The sequence below is a fragment of the Symphodus melops genome (assembly GCF_947650265.1).
Source record: "Symphodus melops genome assembly, chromosome: 11".
In the NCBI taxonomy this organism is placed as follows: Eukaryota; Metazoa; Chordata; class Actinopteri; order Labriformes; family Labridae; genus Symphodus; species Symphodus melops.
Window position 1 is genome coordinate 12,508,935 of NC_136701.1, and position 9,373 is coordinate 12,518,307.

At 35.7% G+C, this 9,373-nt stretch overlaps 1 protein-coding gene across 2 annotated transcripts in view; it reads left to right on the top strand.

Moving 5' to 3' along the window:
• spata22 (spermatogenesis associated 22) overlaps positions 1-9,373 on the top strand; it is a 277,137-nt gene that overhangs the window by 67,907 nt on the left and 199,857 nt on the right. The gene's annotated exons all lie outside the window — the stretch shown is intronic.

A 9,373-nucleotide genomic window follows, 5' to 3' on the forward strand; every position in this document is an offset into this window, starting at 1 on the left:
TGTAAATAATGAAACTAGTAGTAGAAGTTTGAAATAGGACCTATAATAAAAGCATGTACATATTCAATATCAGACACAATTCACAGAATCTATATAGCAATAAAGACTCCAGGTTTACTTAAGTCTAGTTAACTGGAGGGTTAAAATTGGATGTTCAGTCTTCGGGTGTTGCCTGCCACCAAATTTAAGGTCAGGACTGACCTGTCTTTATAGCTCGAGAAGGGCTCTGACATAAAAAAAGAAAAACAACTCCTCGGTTAAACCCACTCTACCATTGAGCAACATTCACGCCAAAGTGATATTGTCACAATTATTCTGCAAATACTTTTAAGGGGACCTGGGTTACAGTCTGAAAGCATTTCATTTCAATATGATTGCAAGTATTAAGCAGTGAAGATGTTGGATTTTAATCTAGTCGGTTAGAGCCCACAAGAGCAAGAGCAGCATAAACATTGTACAGCAAATACAAGCACAAAGTTTAACTGCCACACACCACAACTCAGTTAACACTCTTAGTGTGCAACACAAGGGTACTGTCAGGAAAAACTACAATCTATGATCTTAACAGAAGAATTCAGTAAAGATTTTAGAAGCAATCCTAATGACCTGCTTTTCCATAAATGCAAATTTAAATATTCATTGAATGAAACATAAATCCAATAGTGGCACTCATATGGAACCCAGGGGAACACCGTTTGATACAAGACAGAAGGAAAGAATAAGAGAACAAAGTTACAGGTGTGTAATTCAAATAATTAAAATTGTATAATGTTGCTGCTTCTCAATTGATCTGCAAAAACATTTGATAATGAACATCTAAGTATCAATACTTTTCCAAGTCAAATACGCTTATAAGCCTATAGCTTACATTTACAATTTCCCATTTCAGAGCTTAACTTGCTATTTATACATTTTCCAATGAAGGAGAAAGCTACTCTCAGCTAAGATAGTCAAAAGCGGTTGATTGTAACTTCAGCTTGTGTAGCTTATGTGCAATGATTCAATTGGTTTTACCCTGAAATATTGCCTTATATTCCTCTGAATTTTAACTATTGATTGTCTTTTCAGCTCCTGATCAACTGAGAAGTGGTGAATCCGTGCCTATTTGTCTTCCTGTGTATTATTTTCTTACTCGATAAAAGCAGTCCAAACGTTATAAGGGCATTTAAGCTTCACCCCCTTGGCTAGACATGTTGTATGGAATGTAGGCTCTAATGGTTTTGGGATTGTAGTGTTTACTGTTAAAAGTCTTGGTTTCACAAATGCAGACCTTTTCTCATTTATTAATTGTGCTTTTTCCCCTAACATGCACCTACTAGATAAACCCTTTAATTAATAAGAAAAAGTCTCAATTTTCATTAGACATTGTTAAATTGTCCCATCTAAGTTATTGTTAAATCTTCTTCAATAATCTAGAGGTATGCTGTCATCTGGGTATTTGAGGTTATGCTAATAACCTAGTCCTTAAATTTAAATACTCTCATGCATGCAGCTATCTCAGCATGCACTTTAACAGTTACTCTATAAACATGCAGACATTTAGCATATTAGAATTGACATCCTCACATACATAATTCACATCTGTTTAACAATGCATGTTCATATGGATGGGGATTTAGTCTCCTGTCTTTAACTGTCATTTCGAGGCAATCATTAAAGAAGAGTCCTCAGAGTATTATTTATGTCTGTATCCACTGGCTGTTGAACCACTGACTGACAAAACAACACTGCTACCTCTACAGCCACACTGCAAGCAAAGCTAAAAATATAGCTTTCATTTGTATAAAATTCATTTTGTTTTTATTGGTTAATGGTTGCCTGCAATAACAAATGGAGGTTGTAGATTACCCACCTGGAGGGATTATTATGGCAAACCTTGGAGAAAAATAAAAAGGATTATTACACGGAGAACTGGAGGACAGAAAGCACCAGGGGAGAAGAGCAACAAAACACCAGCAGCCTCATGAAGAGGAGACGTAGGAGGAGGAGCACAGTGGAATCTATAAAGGACTTGGTTTAAATTCACATGATGGAACATGTGGAAGAGTTTGCTCTGATCCCTGTAGAGATGCTTCACCAGAACAAGTGGCTTAAAAACAGTTACTCACGTCTCATTAACTTTATACTCTTTTTTCTGCAATATTGACACTAATTTGTATTCATTTATTTATACTGATTTATGTTAAAAGATTGGCCTTCTGTTTGTGCAGTGAATGTATGCAGTCAAAGGTTAAAAGGCATGGCACATTTGAATAAACATAGAGAGGCATATTCAAACAATCATAATCAAATCACATTCATGAATGTGATGTTTTAGATAAAAACAAACATTTACCTAGAATTAACTCTAGTTACCCATTTCTTATGTAAGTCGGTGGCTCAGTACCTTGTAAATTACTAAGCAGCAGTATTGAAGCAAGCTTTCTTATTCTCTGTAAACTGTAACAGATGGTGATGTACGTGACTATAGCGTGACTTTAGAGAGGAGGGGGTTGATGCTCAGTGTAACACATTACACTGATGGGTCCTTCTCTATAGTCACTTTCACATTCTCCTGTGTGTTCACATGAGCTGTTTTGTCTGTCACAGGCACAGTCATTTCAAACAATGTCAATAAGCATTTTTCATAATGAGTCACTGTCTGTCAGCACCATGGACAGTTCCTCCTTTGACACTGACTAATGGCTGGAGAATAAAGGAGAGTTTGTTGTGGGGAAAAAAGACAAACAGAAACAGACAACATGCTCTCTCTAAACACCTGTGTATTACAAGTACTGTACAAGTACAATTACTGAGAACTCAGTTGACAATTCCGAAGTAATGTGTACGTTGTGTCTAAATGTCACCAAAGTGATGGCTTTGACCAACTGGTTAGGTAACCTGTCCCATACACAGGCTGCAGTCCTTGAAAGGGACAGCCCAGGTTCAAATCAGACCTGTGGCTTCTTTCCTGCATACCATCTCTGTCCCTTGTCTTATCTCTATAAAGGCATAAAAAAGCCACCCACCCAACTATTTTTTGCATTGATTTCTAGCTCAAGATATTGGTAAGACTTGCCTAACCTTATTAATGTGGACTTTTTTGAAACGCTAAATAATGGACTTGCAAACATCGCCCTAAAAATACTTTGTTTTAAGTGTTACATTTTGTGAAATATAATTTAATAGAATTAACATTTCTATAAGTTTCAATAAAAGTGATATATCCAGATCCTCAAATGAATCTGATTTTATATAAGTTCTTTATTATAGAGAATCTGAATTGGATTTGATGGCAGTACATAGGCTACTAAAGAGGACATTGTCAAAAAACTTATTTGTGCTTCTGTGACTGCAAGAAAAATAAAATGCCCATTGTAATCAGTTTTTCATTTGGAAGCTGGTGGTAATCTTTTGTGAATATTTTCTTTCATGCATGTGGTTTGTGTGTTCAATTGTCTTTTACTTGGCTCAAAACTTCTGTAAGTCATGACTGCAATCTCATATTATCATTATGTTGACCTTGACCTTTGCAGAAGCAGAACAAGAAATGACGATCAATGACAAGTTCAATCCTTCATTAAACTTGGTTGGAAATGAATATCTAAACTAGTAGATATGACAGCAGGTTGCAAAATAGTTGTTTAAGGAAATAAGGTAAAATGCTGATGTCTCCCTTTGTCCCATTGTGAATTAGCACTTAGTCATCACTGAAGCAAAAGTAGCTACATTATCTGAAAAGAAGTTGCTTCCTGGAGGTTACTGGTACTCAATTCCTTTTATTGAACCAAACATATTGCTAAAATAAATAAACAGGCCTAGCCAGTTTGCATTGTGTTTTCAAAGCTTAATAAAACCCTCTGCTTTTTAATAACAGTCATACCTTGTGTTGTACGTTTCTTAAAAAAACAACAACAACAACAAAAAACAGCAGTTGTAACCACCATATAAACAATGAGATGTCCTCCAGGATTACCTGAACTCTTATTTAAAGGGCACAACATATTTGATTTCTGGTTACAGGCTAAGAAGAAGCCTTCTGGATTTGTTGTGGTTGCCATGGTAACTGTTGGGTTACTGTGTCTCCATGGCTGTTAACGGTCTTTACGGTTGTGGTCCTGCTGAGCTTTTTTTTGGCAGAAGCACATAGCCTGCATTTATTTTAAGCTTGTAATAAATTAACATTTTCAGAGAAGCTCTGATTGTATTATTGCCCTGTTTTATTCTGACAGCCACGTTTGAGCAGAGTTTGTCTCTGTTGTCGAGCAGATGTGGTTTAGTTCAATAATCCTCTGTGTCTCACAACTACTCTCTTGCGTCTTATACGTTCTTCTGGCACATTTGTTTAACATGAAGGCTGGTAGTAACATGCATCATAATCCTGCTGAGCTGCAGTGATAAAGTGATAAAGAGGACTTGCCATGACATACTTTTTCCTGCATCTGTGGACAATTAACCCTGGTATCCAACTGCTCTATTAATCATAAAGCTGTTTTGTATTGTGAACCTGTAAATGGTAAATGGACTTAAGCTTGTAAATGTATCTAGACTTCTGACTACTCAAAGTGTTTTACACTGCCTATCACTCCTACCTATCACACCCATTCACACACTGATGGCAGCAGTTATGCAAGTTGACCATCAGAACGAACTTATTCATACACTTCATATGCCTTCCCCACAGCTTCCCCCTTTGTAAACTGACAGTGGGGTCAAATGTATGCATAAGGTTTAAATACTATACCCAATGGATCCTTTGGGTGCTCTATCAAAAGCATTTCATTTAGGTCCAAAGGGCAACTGGTCATGAGACTTTAAATGGACCCTTTTTTGTTTGTTAAAGTATCAGTGGTAAATTTTATTACTTTAGCACCCATCTGCATCCTTTGGATGAGTTTGCTGTCTGCTGATTGCTTTAATAAACGTTACCCTCAGCTGTTCAGTGCACTGAGATGTGCGTCAATCTGGTTAATGAGTCTTCAGCCCAGCTTGTACTGAAAACAGTCCTGCTGTATGTCACCTGTTTTCACAGTTGCCTTTTGGAAAAATAATGTGAACCTTCTTTAACATAAAAAGCAATTTTACTTATTTATTTATTTATATAGAGTGCTTTAAGTTGAGTTTTAAACAACATAACAATAAAAAACTTTACCAAAGAAATTAAATCAATTAAGTCATACACTACGGCAAGCAAATATCAATAACCACACTCACTCACACACACACACACGCGCGCACGCACGCACACACACACACACAAACTACAAATAAAGCACATTTAAAAAGATAAGTTCACAAAATACTTTCAACCAAAAGTAACACTACAACAAACAAAAGAACCCACACCGCAAAAGAACCAAGACGACAGAGAACCCAACAAAAAAGAACCCAAACAACAAAATAAATAGAAATAGCCAACAAACCAATAGAATTAAATAACAGTCAATGGTGTTGCTACACATCTTTTAAAAATGTGCAAATGACAATAAGAACATGATAAGAAAACAGGCAACACAAGAACCTAACAACTTCACATGAGACAAGAAGGACCAGAGATGTAAGCAAACAAAAGAAATAGAAACGTGACGGTAGCGAAAAGAAAATATAAAAAGAAAGGTAGAAGCAATAAAACAAGATTAAAGCAATTAAAGCGGTATAAAGAATAAACAGAGAAAAATGCAGTAAAATAGCAATTCGAAATAAATACAATACAATAACGTAATAATGAATGAAAGCTATAAAATGAATTACCAATAAACAGCACTAAAATAATGCTAAAATCAACATGAGGAAATTGAGGATATCAATGAATTACAGTAATGAAAAAACAAAACAAAAAGAGCATCGACGACGCTTTCTCCCCATCACTAAGTGAGCATGGGTCTTTAAACTCTACATAGTACAGAAAGAAACCTGATTGGAGGACGAAAATTCTGCTCTGCGATTGAGTCATTTGTAAATCAATACTGCTGCTGTCAGGCTCCTAATGGGACCATCTGTTGCTAGCGCCAGCTCTCGTATGTTGCCATCTTGTGGTCAATTTAAAATCTGTCACTCTTGATTTGGACAAAATGCATTGATTAAAATGTTCACGGTTCTCAGAGAAATTTGATGTACAAGTAAAACTCATTTCAGTAGCAGTTTTTAATGGCATGTCGATCTGTAGCAGTCAACAAAACTAAAAATAATGTAAGGCAATATTTATATAGTACCTTTTAGACACCAGGCAATGCTAAAATAATTCAGTTAATTAAAACAATAGAAAAACATCCAACATAAGAATATTTTAATTCGCAGAAATGTCAATGATTGAGCTTTTGCATGTTTACTGTATTAAACCATCTTTTTTCGTGAATTGACAGACCACCCATCACAATTATAAAATAATCACATTTTTCATATATAACCAAATCTTCTGAGGTATCAGTAATCAGCTTGCGGGCTAAAAATGTATGACCAATGGTATAGAAATATACTATTTCTTAAAGGAATAAAAAAACATTCACATTCATTCATGTGTTGCCTGCTCCAAGCTTGTCAGCTGCTGTGATCAAAATACAAAAAAGGAATGCTAAAGACAAGTTTTAAAGTGTGTTCTGAAATACTGAAATGAAATAATCTTTTATCTTGTTTTATTTTTTTTTATTATGTTTCAAATCATATGTAACAGGCTAGAAATACATTAACACAGGCACAAATGTAAATTATGTGTTCATCAGTGCTGAAATTTTAAAGGACAGTGTGTGAAATTGAATATATCAGGTTTCTATTTGCAAGGTTTGATTTTTCTGACTCTTTTTGTTAGGGGCACGAATACGAATTGAGAAGCTGCAGTTCCTAATTGCCACCACTAGTGGGAGACATCAAGCCAACAATAAACATCTGTAGTATTCTAGAGGTTTGATTGTGGTTTTTAAAAATATTGTGCAAATGGCTAATGATGCTCTGCATTAATCATCACATCATATTTAGTTCTTAAGAAAGCATTTTTCAGCTCATCTCTTTTTCATTCTTTTAAAACAACACACACGTTTGTAATTTCAGTGGACACAGAAACTTTGTATGAGAATCAAATATCTTATATCTTATCTATTATCTTATCTAATCTCATAACTTTCCAGAATATTCTCCAAAATCATTTTGTATCCTTGTTTAAATTATCAACTTCTAATGTGTGGACACAAAGCAAATGTGTAAAGTTAGTTTGCATACCAAGCGCACAACAATAAAACAGAAAAGTCAGAGTAGAAATACTTGAGAGTCAATAGCCTACTTTCTATTTGCAGTGTTTGTGGAAGTGGAAAGACCCATCTTTGTACATCACAGCATGTGTCCTAGTTTCACTTCAACAGTTGAAGTTAATCATTTCAGGGTCACATTAATTTTGATGATAATCTAAGAAAATCAAATACTTGCAGAATTAACTTTTTTTCCTGTAGTTTATTTGATTTTGCAGCTGAACATTACGTCAGAGTAAGTTTTAGTGAGGGCAGACCGAGAAGCTGTAAAGTGTTTAAGGCCAGAAGACTAACTGTCTTGGACTTCTTTTTGGTTTAGGTCCAGATGCTGGCTCAAGAGGGAGCCAAAACCTCTGAACTCAGCACAGGCTGCAATGTCTGCCAGACCTGAGGCCTCTGACTCCATTATTCTATTTAGGAAGAAAGTGATAAGCCAATCGGGTATCTCATAATGATACCCGATTGGTAAAAAACAACAACCTGATTGGTAAAAAACAACAACACTTTAACAGTACTTTGCATTCAACACTATTTTTTTTAAAAAGTAAAATGCTTCAAGATAAACACTTGGAATTTGACACAGTTTGGGCACTCTGCTGGGAATCCCCGACCACTGAGTGACCACACAGTATATCAAAATAGACACGCAACCTCTGATAACACACTAACCCAGAAAGCTAAAACTTCCCAATCAACACTCACAATCACACCAGATTTCCATTCCGTCAAATCAATATGTACTCACAATGTCATTCATGTATGAGCCTGGTAAACACATTGAACTGCATCTCTTTTCACTCAAAGATGTGGGTGGTTTGGTCCACACTCAGGCTATGTTCTGCAAAGTCATATGGCCTTGAGCAATGCTTCTTATCAGCAAACAAAGCACATTATTTCCTTTATTCATTCTTATAGTTTTCAAAGACAACCAAGACATTTCAAGGTGATTCAGAGTCTATTCACACATTTGAAAAAGACTCTGGATGTTAAGATGATTTTTCATCAAATTAGCCTGCTAAACAGCTATTTATTATGTCTGATGAGTGGTTGCCACGGTCAGTATAGTCATGTCATTAAAGCAAAAGAGCATCCCAAAGAGAAGGGAAGACATATTTCTTTTTGCAGCTGTATCCATATTAGCACTGGATCACACAATTAATTGTAAAGTAGAAGGTGTCAGTCTAGATTGCATTTCTCCTCATTTAACACTCAATGGTGTTGCTACACATCTGTACAGTACAGTAACAAACTGTGACAATATGTCTGAATTATTGTTATAACTTGTCTTTACTGCCCCCAACTGGGGATATTTTTTTTGACTGTATAGTTTTAAAACTTGGGGCTACAATAAAAATCACAATTTTTTTTTTTTTACGATTTGGCTTATCTGGATTTCAATAGTTGATTAAATAAACAACTCAAAGGCTCTCTGTGTGCCCACAGGGATGATCTGTTTCCTTTCACCACAAAGATGAACTATTTCCCCAGCCTGAATCGAGTACACGACTTAAAATATGATGTACCATCAAATAAAAAGACAAATCGAGTAACAAACCTAAGAGCTTCTGTTAAGTGGAAATAGATAGTAAGCTGTCTATCAGTCTGAACTACTGCAAAACTTTGACAAATAACATTAAGTGTGTCTTTAGCTAGTTAGTATTCTTACAGAAAAGGCTATTTTAAAGGTTACTACTACAACAACTGTATAAACATTATCTATAAGTGAGTTTTTCCTCAGGGATGATGCAAAAACCAAAAACATTGTAACAGTTTATAAAAACAGGAAACAGATATGTTACACAAGTCTTACCAGCTTGGCTAGTTTTTCTCTGTCCTTAATGGTTCTAACCTACCATCAGTATCTAAAGTAGAGTTGTTAAATTGAGCAAGCTGTAATTACTATGTTAGTGCTCCAATTGGATGCAACATTCGTAACATATCCACTTTTTTCCCATTATTCATACATAAAAACATAAGTGGAAGAGAACAGGTGGTGTTGATGAAGTGACCTGTGAGCTCATCTGACACCGCTGATGAGAACCTCTATTACATCATCATGTCACCCCTGTCCTGACATGTCCACTAAACAGCAGAGAAATGTTTCTGCTCAGCAGTGAAACGTGAACTATTTGTGCAGTTGTGATGCGGTGGATCGT